General features: G+C 30.9%; 1 long non-coding RNA gene across 1 annotated transcript in view; it reads left to right on the top strand.

Moving 5' to 3' along the window:
• The first annotated feature begins 613 nt into the window (after positions 1-613).
• Positions 614-17,241, top strand: part of LOC145247879 (uncharacterized) — an 89,094-nt gene continuing 72,466 nt past the window's right edge. The window contains exon 1 of the long non-coding RNA XR_013863295.1: positions 614-1,276. This is a non-coding gene — a long non-coding RNA (uncharacterized LOC145247879). The remainder of the gene's footprint in view (positions 1,277-17,241) is intronic.

The following is a 17,241-nucleotide window of genomic DNA, read 5'->3' as shown; positions in this document are numbered from 1 at the left end:
GTGCCCGTATATATTTCTCCTCAAATGCCTTTAAATTAATATTTGCCCGTCGCACAGGGCTCAAACTGTCAGTTTTGTTTATCTATAATGAGGTATATTTTATGAAACACTTTTCAATATTTACTCCAACAGGGTTAAATTCGTGAGTAGAGTTAACTAGTAAGTAATGAAAATGTGTGACAATGAAGCTGCACAGTATCTTTCTCGTTTTATCCTCGTAGGAAATCGTTAGGCTTGGATACTACTTACTGTATATATATATGCATATATATATATATGTATATATATATATATATATGCATATATATATGGGTGGATGGGTGGGTGTGTGCGTGTATAGGGAGAGGAATTATGTAAGAATCGCTTCAGTGTGGTGCGACACTCCAATCTTGACGAATACCTTTAGTATCCCAAATCCGTTTGAAAATGTGGTGCCAAGCTCTTGTATGCTTGTTTCAAAGGATGTTATTACTTTAACCTTTTAAAACAACAACAACTTCTTAGTCTACGTACCGACCACACAATTTTTTCAAATATTAATAAAAGACATAAATCGGTTATATTTTTCCGAGGAAACGAAAATGCATTTCGGTGATTTTAATTTTTAAATTCAATTACCTTTTAAATAGGATTTTGAAATTTTTGTTTTTATTACATATTTAATTTCACTAAATGGCAAAGGAGAATAATGACTGTCAGTAAGCCACGTAGATGTGAGGATCACAAATATACACGAGTTCATGCGGAAAATAGTCAAACAATTTTATTTATGCAGTGATGACTTGAAATCAAGTGTCCAGACGTGAAATTATCAGAAGGAAGTTGTCTACAATCTTATTTGAACGGATATGCAATGATGCGAATTGTAAAACGACTGATGTTTGACAGCAAGCACATCCAAGAAAGGCAACAATTGCGGCCGCAGCATCACCACCGTGTTTGACAGGAATAAAGGCATCAATTAAATTCCTTCCATCGACATTTGCGTGGAGATTGAGCCAATACTTCTGAATGTGCAAAGTGACAGCTTATCAAGTTCCATCGTTGGTTCTCTTATTATTGTATTTTAAAAACACTAAGAGCCTTTGCAATTACAGCATCTTCTCACAGAGGCAGAGTAGACTCATTCAACGCAGATATAGACCAGCTTCTTGGCCGTAAAGCAAATAGTTGACGACACATGTGGAATGTGTGAGAATACTACAAGTAGTTCTGCGGCCAGAGTACTTTTTTTATATTGTGGCATAGCAATTAAAATTGTCGTGACGACGGATTGGTGAGTATTTTATGAGTTTCTGTCGTTTCCATAATTGATTTCTGTCCATTTTCTTCATTTCTTCTTGTGTCGCATTGCAGAACTCCGGAAGACCTGATTATAAATTAGAACTAACAGTAGAATTCTCTAAGCGTACACGGATATCAATATCAGTAATGATGCAGATGTGTAATGACTATAATAATAATGAATTTCATGTTCGTACGTACATTTTCACCTTTAACACACTTTAAAAAAATAATAATAAAATCATCCAAAGCAGCAAAGTTGAGTGATGATTAATCTGATGTCGCTAAGGTTAAAATATCAAACGTAGGTTGAATAATCAGATTTTATTCATTTTATAATTGAATTGTTTCGAAATAAAATATATTCCTGGTGAGTAAAGGAGTGTAATTTTAAGTAAACACGTTTCTTTCTTTTTCTTTTCTTTTTTTTTCGCAGAAAGAAAAGAGAATATTCATTTAAAAAATCAAATTGCTACAATTTAACAAAAATAAAAAACACACACACACACACACATATATATGTGTGTGTGTGTTTGTATGTATATATATATATATATATATATATATATATATATATATATATACTTTCATCGGTTTCTTGTAACTATTCCAAGAGTAGTGGTTTTCCAGTTAAAGAAGATAGACAATAATATAATATAATATAGTACTATACGAAATAAACAAAATTTGTTTGATGCTCAATGAAACAGAACTTTAATATATATTCTATACTATAAATCAAAATGCGTTTACAAAAATTGTGAATTGAACTTTATATATATATATATATATATATATATATATATATATATATATATATATATATATATATATATATATATATATATAGGGTAATCTGGGGCAATTCCATACCAACTCGACTGAAAAGCAGTCCAATAAAGAGAATAATTTAATGCTTGCTGAAACTCTTCTCAAGAAGGAGATGCGTTTGTAGATGACTTCCTCTCAAACTATTGCAGTTGCCCTTGCTCTCTGCAGTGAACATTATTTGATGTAGCAACACAATCCAGAGCTATCCTGAGATAAGAACAACTATTTCACTTTTAAGTCATCCTTATAGTTATGTGCTCTCTACTGTTCTAAGTTTGTTGTTTACTGTGACTTATATATAAAAAAAACAAGAAAGAAAACTAAAAGAAAAGTCGAGGAGTGCTCTAGTATAAAATGTATGCTTTGTCAGCTGAACATATGCTTTGGTAAATTTCATACCTCTGCGTTATTGAATTTCGAAACGGATTCCAACACGTAAACTAATACGTGTTTAACATGAAACAGGCTTCCCTTCTTCATATTTCAGCCTCTCCCGCCATTTTTTCCTTATGAATTTGTGATTATTAGTATTTATTTGCTTTTCCACCAAAGCAAAATGTGACACAAGGTCGTCTTTAAAGTGGAGTTAAACCAGCTCCCCGAAAAAAAGGGAAAAGGGGCACCCTGGTTGGGCCCGAAAATAGTAATTGTCCCAGTATAGAGGGTTTCCCCTCCATTGTCTGGGACAAATTACCTTAAGTGTAGCATCTGCAGAATACATACTATACTTTGATCCCGACCTGAAGGCAATATTATGGCACTCATAAGAAGACTATAAACGATTTTTCACAGTAAATTGACACGAATGCTGGCTAGGTCTGAAACCCTCTATCCCAGAAAAAAAACAAAGGTCTAATATCTAGTAGAGGACATTATTGAGAGAGGCTGACCTCAGCTGAATGTCTGCAGCGATTTAAAACCGACGAAGAAGAGAAAGCAGCAAAAAAGAGGACGGAATCTCAAAGGCGATGTCAGATGCAGGAAAGAAAGACTCAGAATATCGGTGCAAGAAGGAAAAAAAACACTGCCAGATGATGAGATTACAGAGTTACAACAAAAACAGTGATGGCGACTTTGAATGGGTTCCTTTCAAAGCGAGGGAAAATATTTTTATAATTTATCTGCCGCTATGAAGTAAGATTTGGGCAATTTGTCTTTTGTAAAAGATTTTTGACAGTTCAACAATCCCTCTTTACAATTTTCTCTATTATAGGCATGCGTATACTATGATTATAAATAAATAAATGTTCAGTTTACTGTTTGGCTTTATTTCTATTTTCATATGTGTATATTTTCCACATTATGCAAGTGTCAAACAGAGTGTATGGGATATCCCATTTTACTTATATTGGGCCAAATAGATAAATACTAGAATATTTCAATTAAAAGTCAAATATGAACAGGTAAAATTATAGAGGAATAAAAGGCGAATCCAATGAGATATAGGTTATTTAAACAGTTGCAATCAATTTAGCTTTAATTTGCTGTTTTTTGAAAAAATACAAGTACGGACTTTCTTTTTGTCGCACTATATATATATATATATATATATATATATATATATGAAAAGAATTAATGGAGAGTTTCATATTTTTATTTCGATTCTAGTTGATGAGATTCTTAGTCCAATATATATATATATATATATATATATATATATATATATATAATTATAGTCCGACAAAAAGAAAGTCCGCACTTGTATTTATATATATATATATGTATATTTACAGGATTATATATATATATATATATATATATATATATATATATATATGTATACTGTTTTAATAAAAACCAAGACTTCAAGAAAGGCGTTCATAGCAACAAAAAGTGTATTTCATTGTTAGTTACAATTGTTTCAAGACCATTTCGACAAATTCAAACAATATGTGGTTCGAAAATTTTCACAAGAACAGCCTTTTTCAGACTTATTAAATAAAAAACACTTTAACAATGAAACATTAAGGAAAAGAAACATTTATTTTATGAGGAAAAGGAAACAAGCGGGGACACTTTACCTCTGTCGCATCCTCATATATATATATATATATATATATATATATATATATATATATATATATAGTGGAAATATGTTGGTGTGTGTGTTTGTGCATATTTCCCTATCAAATAACTCTGTAAATTTTCAGTCTAGAGACTGGAATTTGACATAAGAGGTATTGAGATTTGCGAAAATATTTTAATCGGTGTGTGACCAAATATTTTGCTGTCGAGGCGTCAAGGTTTATACGAGTTGACCTTTCGAAAACTCTACCACACTCCTCCGAAAATTTTGAGTCTTAACACTTGAAATTTTACGTGTAGATTACTTAAACATAGATCAAACTTTTTAATTTTATTTTAGTCACAACACAATAAATGTTAAGGGGTCAACATTGGGGACGAAGTAAAAAGATTTTGACCTCTGCGGTCTCTACTACCTTATTCAGCCAAGTGTTGGTCTAAACATTTGAAATTTTGCATAAAGTGTATTCAGAGATAGGGCAAGCTTTTTAATCGGTTTGGGTAAAAAATTTGAGCTGTCAAGGGGTCTAACCATTTGAAATTTAAACATAACGGGTATTCAGATATGCGGCAAACATTTTAAGTAGTTTGTGGGCGAAAATTTGGCTGCCAAAAGATCAAAGTTTAAAGAGGTGACCATTGCAGATTCTACCACGTTACTCCGCCAATTTTGGGTCTAAAGACTTTAAATTTTAGATGTAGGTAACATGGACATGGGTAAAGCTTTGTATTTTGATATGAGACCAAAATTATAAATGTTAAGGAGTTAAAATTGGGGTCAGAATTAGAAGAAAATTTCCCCTGAGGTCTTTACGAAATTATTCAGACAAATTTTGAGCTAAACATTTAAAATTTTACATAAGTGTATTCAAGCGGTGGACAAGTTATGAACAGTATATAAGGCCGAGTAAAGCCGGGCTGAACTGCGATATATCTATATAAGTGAATTTTTCTGTGTCTGTGTACGTGTGTGTGTGCATTTCCGTACCACATAACTTTGTCAATTTTCAGTCTACAGACTCGAGATTTGACTCCAGTCGTATAAAGATTTTAGAAAAAAATTTAATCGGTTTATGGCCAGTAATTTGGCTTTCAACGGGCCACAGTTCCACGATTTGACCTTTCAAAACTCAATCACCTGGGTCTAAACACTTGAAATTTTAGATGTAGGCTACTTTGAGATAGATGACACTTTTTAATTTGATTTAAGCCCCAAAACAATAAATTTTAGGGGGTCAAAATTGGTGTCAAATGTACATAACATTGACTACTTATCCAAGTTTTGGTCTAAACATTTAAAGTTTTGTATAAAGTGTATTCAGACATGGGGCAAGATTTTTAATCGGTTTTCACCGAAAATTTGGTTGAATAGGGATAAAAGTTCAAAAGATTTGACCTTTGCGGTCTCTAGCAAATTATTCAGCCAATTTTGGGTCTACACATTTGAAATCTGACATAAAGAGTATTTAGACTTGCAACAAGCTTTTTAATCAGTTTTATGGGCGAAAATTTGGAAGCCAGAGGTCAAAACTGAAAGAGTTGACATTTACAGATTCTTCCAAACTATTCCTCCAATTTTCGTTCTAAATACTTAGAATTTTAGATGTATGCCACCTGGACACGAGACAAACTTTTTAATATATATATACATATGCACATGAAGTGATGACATGTACATAAGACTCGAGCAGAGCCGGGCTTAACTGCTAGTATATTACCATTTCCGCCCCTGTTTTAGTTTATTCCTATTATACTTTAAACATGTAATACTTTAAACATATTATACTTTAAACCTATTATACTTTAAACCTGTTATATTATAAACATATTATATTTTAAACCTATTGTACTTTAAACATATTATACTTTAAGCATATTATGTTTTAAACCTATCATATTTAAACATATTATACTTTAAACATATTATGCTTTAAACATATTATATTTTAAATATATTACGCTTTAAAACTATTATACTTTAAACCTATTATAATTTAAAGGTATTATACTTTAAATATATTATACTTTAAACTTATAATACTTTAAACATATTATACTTTAAACATATACTTTAAACTTATAATACTATAAACATATTATACTTTAAACCTATTATACTTTAAACCTATTATACTTTAAACCTATTATACTTTAAACATATTATACTTTAAATCTATTATATTTTAAACCTATTATACTTTAAACATATTATACTTTAAACATATTATACTTTAAACCTATTATACGTTTAACCTATTATACTTTAAACCTATTATACTTTAAACATATTATATTTTAAACCTATTATACTTTAAACATATTATACTTTAAGCATATTATGCTTTAAACATATTATGCTTTAAACCTATTATACTTTAAACCTATTATACTGTAAACCTATTATACTTTAAACATATTATACTTTAAACATATTATGCTTTAAACCTATTATACTTTAAACCTATTAGACTGTAAATCTATTATACTTTAAACATATTATACTTTAAACATAGTATGCTTTAAACCTATTATATTTTAAACCTATTATACTTTAAACCTATTATACTGTAAACCTATTATACTTTAAACATATTATACTTTAAACATAGTATGCTTTATACCTATTATACTATAACCCTATTATACTTTAAACATTTTATACTTTAAACATTTTATTCTTTAAACATTTTATACTTAAAACCTATTACACTTTAAACATATTATACTTTACATATATTATACTTTAAAGCTACTATACTTTAAGCATGTTATACTTTAAACCTATTATACTATAAACCTATTATATTTTAAACATATTATACTTTAAACATATTATACTTTAAACCTATTATACTTTAAACCTGTTATACTTTAAACATATTATACTTTAAATATATTATACTTTAAACCTATTATAATTTAAACCTTTTATACTTTAAACATATTATACTTTAAACATTATATACTTTAAACATATTATACTTTAAACCTATTATGCTTTAGACATATTATATTTTAAACCTATTATACTTTAAAAATATTATATTTTACACCTATTATACGTTAAATACATTATACTTTAAACATATACTTTAAACCTATTATACTTTAAACCTATTATACTTTAAACCTATTATACTTTAAACATATTATATTTTAAACCTATTATACTTTAAACATATTATACTTTATACATATTATACTTTTAACCTATTATACTTTAACTTTTAACCTATTATACTTTAAACATATTATACTTTAAACCTATTATATTTTAAACCTATTATACCTTAAACACACTATACTTTAAACCTTTTATACTTTAAACATATACTTAAAACATACTATACTTTAAACCTATTATACGTTAAACATATTATAATTTTTTTATTATTATTACATTTTCACCCCAAATAAGGCACATTGCCACTTTGGTGTAGGGGGCTACTATCAGGGGAAACATCTACTGGGGTACTATGTTGGTTCACGTTGCACTTGAACTTATGCATGTCAGTACAGTTGGGGAAGCAGTGACCTGGAATGGAATTCCAAAGTCTAGCAGTTCTGGGGAAGAAACTACTGGAGTAGAAAGATCTTTTACATCTAGGGATCTCTACAGTGTGGGGGTGGGATTTTGCAGCTTGTCGGGTCTTTCGAGGGTGTTCACGTCGTGGGGGCACAAGTGCTTGCAGTTCTTCAGAGCATTCACCATTATAATACTTGTAGAACAGGCAGAGGGATCCAACGTTTCGACGATAGGACAGGAGCTGAAGTTTAGATGCCAGTTTAGGGCCTATCAGATTTGCGACTCTCTTTTGAACCCTGTCAAGGAGCGAGAGACTAGTAGCCGATGCACCGGCTCAAATATGACAGCAATACTCCATACATGGGCGAATAGTGGCCTTATAGAGGTACAGGATACTTTCGGGTGTTAAAAGTTTTCTAGCACGGTAGAGAGAGCCCACCTTCCTTGCAGCGGCCCTGGCAATGCCCTCGATGTAATTGTTCCAACTCATGTTTCCTGTGAACGTTAGGCCAAGGAGCTTGAGAGACGTACTCTCAGAGAAAGAGTCGTTGGCCATTGCTATAGGTGGTAGAGAAGGTTTCTTGTAATTATTGAATGAAACCAGTTTTGTCTTGGTGGCATTGAACGTTACCATCCATTTTTGTCCCCATTCCACTACTGATTGGAGGTCATCCTCTAGTGTATCTGCCATTACTTTAGATATATGTTTAAACCTATTATACTTTAAACCTATTATACTTTAATCTATTATACTTTTAACATATTATATTTTTAACCTATTATACTTTAAACATATTATACTTTATACATATTATACTTTTAACCTATTATACTTTAAACATATTATACTTTAAACCTATTATATTTTAAACCTATTATACTTTAAACATATAATACTGTAAACACTTTAAACGATTTTAGTTTAAGAAAAATATATATTAATTTAATATAAATTAACTATAGAAGAAATTTCCTGACATAAAATCAATTAATTCATTTTAGTATTTTGCCTACACGAATATCGAGTTTTTTAAAATGATTTTTCAAAGTATTTTACCTGAAAATTATGGATTATTACATATGCATAACTTGGAACTTCCAAAGATTTTACATTCTAGCCTGGAATATCTTTAAAAACCCGCGATTTATTCTGTTATATCCCAGTATTCATTGCTTCGGTTTTTACAACAGTCCTTTTATCCTCGTACGTTCAACAATGGCGTATCCTTTTTACACTATTATTTTTTAATTTAATTTTCAATTGATGTGCAAAAAAGCAACATTTTTAATTAATCTATTTTGCTAATATTTTCTCTGATGAGATGAGCCATTCAGTGAAAATCCATGGATTTAGGAAAAAGCATTTAAAAAGTATTTGTACTTCGTTGTCAAACAATAATTATTGTATTATTTCTACATAATATAATTCATAATTTCCATTTATATATATATATATATATATATATATATATATATATATATATATATATATATATATATAGCCAGTAGAGTTTAGTTTCCTAGAAGTACATCCAATGAAACAACATGTGTCTACCAAAATAGTGCTCAATGAGTGAACAGAGCAGGTATATTAATTTTATTTATACAAACATTAATGGCTACATATGTGCATACATGTTTCTGTAATCACCCACGTTAGGGGATTACGTCTTCAGGCCAAGAATTACCGTCGAATTTCGACGGTAATTCTTCGCCTGAAGACGTAATCCCCTAACGTGGGTGATTACAGAAACATGTATGCACATATGTAGCCATTACTGTTTGTATAAATAAAAGTCATATATATATATATATATATGTATATATATATGTATATATATATATATACATATATATATATATATATGTGTGTATGAATATATCCTTCTGATGAAAAATATTTTAATTTACATTTTTATTAAATTAGGTGTTTTACACATGATCAAAATTATAAGACCAGAGAATAAAAATTCTATTAAAGTATATGAAAATAGTATGAAAACATTAAACAATAAAACTTAATAATGACTTCTACCTCCATTGCTTTTGATGACTTCCAAAATTCTTTGGGTCATGCTAGAAATAAGGGTTTCCATTAAGGTGCGGGGGATCCTGCTCCAGTTTCTGAAGATGGCTTCACGAAGTTCATTTTTTGGTAAATATTTTTTGTCATTTCGATAAACCTCTCTTGTCACCCATCGCCAAACATTTTCAATTGGGTTCAAGTCCGTGTAGCATGCATGATCTCCCAAGAGATGGATTCCATTTTCTTATAGAAAGCTCAAGGTCCGTCTTACAGTGTGGATTTCAGCATTATCCTGTCGGAATAACCATCTATCCCCACACAAACGATGACCGTCCATCCTCAAAGATGCTTTTTGTAGCATACTGACATAATCAGCTGCTGTCTGACGACCCTGCACCACCTGGAGTTCTATCATGCCACTGTAAGTAAAGATACCCCATACCATTACGGACCCTCCACCACTTTGACGTGTGGGACAAATTTCAAGGGGCAAGTTTTTGTCATGCCAATATCACTGGAAGCCATCAGAACGACCTAAATTGAATTTTTTTCTTATCAGAAAAAAGGATTTTCTTCCACTTCTCAGCGTCCCAGGTTTGGTATTCGCGACCAAATCTTAAGAGGTCCACTTTGTGACGTAGGAGCTATAGATAAATTTGTTTACGCTTTTTATTTACCATGCATTTTTGTTGTAAGTGTCGTCCGATGGTTATTAGACTGCAATCAGAATCTGTAACCGCCTTAATTTGACTAGAAGAAAGTCCTCTGTCAATCATAACAACCCGTCTGATTTTTCTACTCAATGCAGGAGAAATTTGGGGGGGGGGCGTCTACGAAAGAATTTTACTTTTCCATAATTCTCAGTGTTCTTTAGGAAGTTGCAAATAACAGTTTTACTTCGATTTACCTTAGCTGCTATCGCTCGCTGTGACAAAGCTTGCTTATGGAATCCTAGAATTCCAGAGCGCTCAACTTCGGTTAGTGTTCTTGCTTTAGGCATGGTAACACCTTAACACAGTGATTGCTAATCTCTAACTGAACTAAAAACATTAGAATTACCGTAAATCTAACAATTTATATCATTGGACTTATTATAACACTATCTGCCGGTCACTGAGGTGTGACCGACAGACGTGTTATAGTAAATGTCTTAAAGCGGTCTCGGGAAGATATGAAGATGGGCCAGTCATTAGGGTCTGTGTAGCAAGAAGAAAATCATACCTGAGATGTTGGATCTGGGTGTGGCTCCTTTCTTTTCTCAAGATGATCTCTTCACCCTGGTGGCATTCTGGTGGGATTCTTTATCTCTTTGTCCTCAGGGCCGCCTTTCGACTTCAGACATTTATGAAGGCATTCATGGCAGACACAAGAAAAATGACACGCGACACAATTGTAATATACATAAGGTATAACTAACTATTTTATTTTACATTAGAGATACAATATATATTACAAAAAAAAACAATTTACAATTAATTTTTACAATTAAAACTGGATGATAGGCTTTTCGAAGCTAACTAACCTACCCTAACTAGTGTTGAGGGAGGGGGTGCCCCCCACTAATTTACGGAGAAACAGGCTATGCGTCCTCACATCATGGTGGCCATTCAGGAAAGAGACAGAAAGATAGCAAGGGAATTATGGGAAGGGATTTCCTTGTATCTCTACGCTCATGGACAATTTACCACCCGTCCATGCTGCAGAGTGTGTTAGAAACAGTGGCACAAGGAAATAGTGCCACATCCCTCCCTATGCAATCCGAAATTTATGAGTATTCCTAAATTTCAGAAGTCCCTAATTTTCCGTGAATGGTGCGTCAACCGGCCGTCAGCAATCAATGTCCCCATGCTCTACGTTCCATCAGGAACTCAGTGAAGCAAGTTATCTTTTTCCGCCAGGCTCCTGGTAGACTGGTATACTGCTTCAAATACCAGAGAGGGTAATCATCCTCGCCCTCCATCGAGGCAATTGCATCATGATTTCCGTAACTGGATTTACACTTTCTTAAGCAACCAGTATAATATTTTTTAACAAAGCCGGATTCTACGCGAGTTTATCACGCCGACCTATACGTATTTGACTAAGCCGGATTCTACGTGAGTTTATCACGCCGACCTATACGTATTTGACTAAGCCGGATTCTACGTGAGTTTATCACGTCGACCTATACGTATTTGATTAAGCCGGATTCTATGTGAGTTTATCACGCCGACCTATACGTTTTTTTAATTTAGTCTGCATAACATTATTTCCGTAACTGGATTTACGCTCTCTTCAGAAACCAGTATAATGTATTTTAACCAAGTTGGAGTTACGTGACCTCATCACGCCGACCTATATGTATTCCAAGTTATTACTTCAGTTACTGGACTTACGCTCTCTTCAGCAACCAGCATAATGTATTTTAAATAAGTCGGGGTTACGTGACCTCATCACGCCGACCTATATGTATTTTAGTAAAACCTCGGTCTTCAAAGGTTCTAATCCAATTTAATTCTGTTAGAGCAAGGAGTCTGCCGCCGAGCGACCAATAAAAACTATCCAACACGGAATATTTATTAATTATATAAAGAATTAATTAAGAAGGGCACTCAGCCTTCATGAGTTAGAATACTCAATTAGGGGAAAAAATTTCCAAAAATAAACAATTCAGAAACCTCGTATACATTAAATCAATGAAATAGGGTGTTAACATATTTTTTTCTTAAAAAAGAAAACATTTAAAAAAAAAATCATTTCAGAGCACCTCAGTCACAATTAGAATTTGTTTACACAATGCAAACGCATTTCAGTTATTACATTCATAATTAACTTTTTCCCAAATTTCAGGGTACATTTAAAAAGTATGTGTATTTTTTCAAAACTTGATTTACAAAAGATCATTAAAATTTCATTCCAAAATTTAAAAATTATTTCAAGTATTTTGGTTCATCGTTAAAATCAATTTATGTTAGTTAACTTCTTTGCAAAGTAATTCATTTATTACTTTAAAAACAATCTTCTCAAAAGGTCATAAACTTCGAATAGACCCATTTTTAGTAATACAATTCAAAAATTATTCCAAACATTTGGTTCATTATTAAAATTAATCTTCCGAAAAGATCATAAAAAAATTCATTTTGAATCAATTCACCCTTCACAATGAGATTCATAAACATCCCAAATTTTTCATTTCGTAATTATTATTTTTAAAATTCAGTGTACATTTAAAGTTATTTAATTGATTCTTAAAAATAATTTCTTCTTATAGGTCATTATCAAGGTCATTTCGAATTCAGAAACATTTCACGTTAATTAACTTTATTTTCCAAAGTAATTATTTTATCATTTAAAAGCAATTCTTTTCCTAAACTCACTCACAAGGATTATTTCGAATTAATAAACTCCCGCCACACCTGGGAGTTACATTAGTTAACGACTAGTTCTGTATAGTTAACAGCTCGAAAAAATTAAAGCCTCAATTAAAGAGAGATCCCTCTAAACCGAGGAAGTCCCTTTTCTTCTTAAGAATTAATTCAATTTTACGTATATACTCCTCAGTCAATATTTCAGGGACCCCTATCATACGGTCCAATTTCAAATAAACCTTCAATTAAAGAATTCGCTCGAATAATTCTTCCTTAAAAATAATCTAGAATTCAGGAAAATTTCTTTCGTTAGTCAAATAATATTTCCTTAGAAATTATAAAAAATTCAGAGAATATTCGAAATGTAATAGCATAATTTTTCTTTAAAAAAAAAACTATGAAAATTTCAGAGAACTCTTAAAAAATTAACGTAATCATGTAACAATTGGCTTTTGCAACCACTCAATGATTTCAAAAAAGTACATTAAGTGCTGTTTGAATAATTGTCTCAGTTTTTATTTTTAATAAAAACCAATTGAAGACATCATTTAATGTAATTTTACGAAGCATAAATAATTTTGTTCTTTAAACTTGGTAGAAAAATTTAAAAAACTCCAAGTTAATTCGTTATTATATGCCCTCCTGCAATCAGCCATGGAGGTTTAGCTATACAATCATTAAAACGCAAGAGTAGAGAAAGAGAATGAGGGGGAAAAGAAGGGGATAGAGACAGAGCGGTGCCATTACACATCCCACCACCCTCATGATATCATTATGTAATAACAAAAAAATCTTCGACAATTTTAAAAGTCACTCTGTCGTCCTTACAGACCCTAACAGGTAAGGGAATGAGAGAGAGAGAGAGAGAAGAAGAAGAAGAGAGAGAGAGGCAGCTAGCGTTGTTCTCCCACCCATTCCTTAACACCCTCGCAAACACCATGACGAGGTCATCTTCGCTTATCTTTCCCATGTGCGGCCATTGTTTTAAAAAATGAGTGACAGGTAGACATTAAACATTTCTACGAGTTTAAAAAAACTAAGAAAATAGAAAAACAATCTTATTTTGAACAATTTTGTAAAATACATTCTCACACAAAACTTTCATATTATATAACCCCAATTTTTTTTCTTCTTTTCTTTTTAAACAGACAAAACATCAATAAAAGAAACATTATCAATTAAAAAAAAATGTCCCCTTATGTTTCAGCGTTAATTGTTACCTAACCTGAAAAATAAACACATCAACTGTTCATGGAATAAAATGTAATGTAAAAGTTCTATTTTTTCAAATCTGAATCTAACACTTGCAAAGTCAAAAGAATTTTTTAAAAAAGTCATATATTTTTATAAACCTGAAATAAAGATCAGATAAAAAATGTTAGGTATCCTTTATTTTCTTTCCTTTTTTTTCTTTTTTAAATTTATTTTTCGAGCTTCGTGTTTGAAGGATTTTTTTCTTTTTCTTTCATGTAATAACAAGATGCATAGATATACACACATATATATCTTGAGAGAGAGACAGAAAGAGAAAAAGCGTGAGAGAGAAGGAGATATTGCATATTCTAGAGACAATTTCTTTTTATCTCTGTTTTTTTGTGTAGGACACATTTCTTACTTTTTTTTTCGAAGGGTTACTTTCAATACTCTTTTTTTTAAATCGATCCTTTGTAAACTGGTTTCTTTTTTGTAGGTGCAAGACAATTTTTTGTTCAGGTTCTGAATTTTCTTTTTGAGTGCGTTTTTTTTTGTGCGCGTGTGTACTGGTCTGCCATTTTTTAAAAATTTTGCCAGAAATAATAGTTTTTTCCGTTTTTAAAGACCGTGGACCATTTTTTTTATTCGATTCGTCTAGTGGTCATTATTTTTCGTTGTGCCGTGGGTTTAAGAGTCGAAATTATTTCCATGCTGGGAAACAATATGTCCTGGTCATAGTGCACCATTTATACCACTATCTGCCGGTCACTGAGGTGTGACCGACAGACGTGTTATAGTAAATGTCTTAAAGCGGTCTCGGGAAGATATGAAGATGGGCCAGTCATTAGGGTCTGTGTAGCAAGAAGAAAATCATACCTGAGATGTTGGATCTGGGTGTGGCTCCTTTCCTTTCTCAAGATGATCTCTTCACCCTGGTGGCATTCTGGTGGGATTCTTTATCTCTTTGTCCTCAGGGCCGCCTTTCGACTTCAGACATTTATGAAGGCATTCATGGCAGACACAAGAAAAATGACACGCGACACAATTGTAATATACATAAGGTATAACTAACTATTTTATTTTACATTAGAGGTACAATATATATTACAAAAAAACAATTTACAATTAATTTTTACAATTAAAACTGGATGATAGGCTTTTCGAAGCTAACTAACCTACCCTTTGTAGTGTTGAGGGAGGGGGTGCCCCCCTAATTTACGGAGAAACAGGCTATGCGTCCTCACATCATGGTGGCCATTCAGGAAAGAGACAGAAAGGTAGCAAGGGAATTATGGGAAGGGATTTCCTTGTATCTCTACGCTCATGGACAATTTACCACCCGTCCATGCTGCAGAGTGTGTTAGAAACAGTGGCACAAGGAAATAGTGCCACATTATAATTTTGATCATGTGTAAAAAGCGTAATTTAATAAAAATGCAATTAAAAAAAAATTTGTAATGTACCTTTTTGTTTTCATAACCTTTTAAATGGTAGTGTTAGTAACTTGAAGTCGGGCGAGTTAAAAATCTATCCTTAAAAAAGTGTTTTTTTAAGTGGTCCTAATTTTTTGATCAGCAGTGTATATATATATATATATATATTTTTTTTCTTGAAAAAGGATTTCGGCCTCAACAGAAAGATGTTCAACAAAATGTTTAACCATAAAATTTACCAAAAACTATTAATATTAAACTATAAAAAGAAAGATACTAGAATTTAAGCAAAAAATATTTTATTTCAACTCAATCAAATGTGCCTTATGCACTAATAAAAATGCAATTGGCATTTTGTTGAACTTTTTAAGATTTTAAATATTTATAAATTTTCTCATTATAAAAAACGATTATTTTATTGATTATAATTTTTGGACAGAAGAAATAAAATGAATATAAAACATTAGAAGAACAATGCAAAATTATCCAATTATATCAATAAATATTAGTAAATTGTGTAAATAAATCTTGAAAAAAAATGATTATTTAGTAAATTGATTTTAATTTATTGTTCATTTAAAAAAATATTCAAATATTTAAAATCACTTAATTGTCAGCACATTTTTTCATTATCAAAAAAGATTATTGGATTATTTTTAATTTGCAAAATAAAAACCGGCAATGAAAAAATCGTAAATCAGCAAAAATTAATAAATTGTTTCATTATAAAAAAATATTTATATACTACAGATATAATCTATGTTTAATTAATTTTAATCAAGTAAAACAAATGTTTTCTTATCAATAGCATTGAAATAAAACAATCGTTTTTATTATGATAAAATGTAATGAATTCGCTGATTCTGGATGTTTTAACTGTACTTCTATCTTTCCAAATTAAAATTAATCTAATAAATGTATTATTATGACAAACTTTATTGATAATTTAGTGACTTTAGATTTTTCTTATGATTTAAAAATTTGTCTTCTAATGTTTTTTATGCAATTCATTTTATTTCTTCTGTCAAAAAATTATAATCAATATAATAATCGTTTTTTATAATGAGAAAATTTATAAATATTTAAAATCTTAAAAAGTTCAACAAAATGCCAATTGCATTTTTATTAGTGCATAAGGCACATCTGATTGAGTTGAAATAAAATATTTTTTGCTTAAATTCTAGTATCTTTCTTTTTATAGTTTAATATTAATAGTTTTTGGTAAATTTTATGGTTAAACATTTTGTTGAACATCTTTCTGTTGAGGCCGAAATCCTTTTTCAAGAAAATACCTAACTTTTTAAAATTCTATTCATCAACAACATAAGCAACAATAAAAATAATAGAATTATATTTATTAATTAATAGAACATGCTAATGATCACAGGAAAAGTATTACATAAAAAAAAATTTACAGTTTTTTTTTTTTAATTCTGAATTTAAGTGATTCATAAAAGTGCTATCGTTCGCCTGCAGGGATATAGTTATAGCCCCATACCACGCTGATTGGGAGGTTAGCACTCAAGTTTTTGCTATTTCGATTGGATATATGGTCTGATTTTTCTCAATTATTTG

Source organism: Euprymna scolopes, chromosome 26 (genome assembly GCF_053919585.1).
Source record: "Euprymna scolopes isolate OS-2025 chromosome 26, ASM5391958v1, whole genome shotgun sequence".
In the NCBI taxonomy this organism is placed as follows: domain Eukaryota; kingdom Metazoa; phylum Mollusca; class Cephalopoda; order Sepiida; family Sepiolidae; genus Euprymna; species Euprymna scolopes.
The sequence above is the reverse complement of the archived record's forward strand: the minus strand, read 5'-3'. Positions and strand labels throughout refer to the sequence as shown.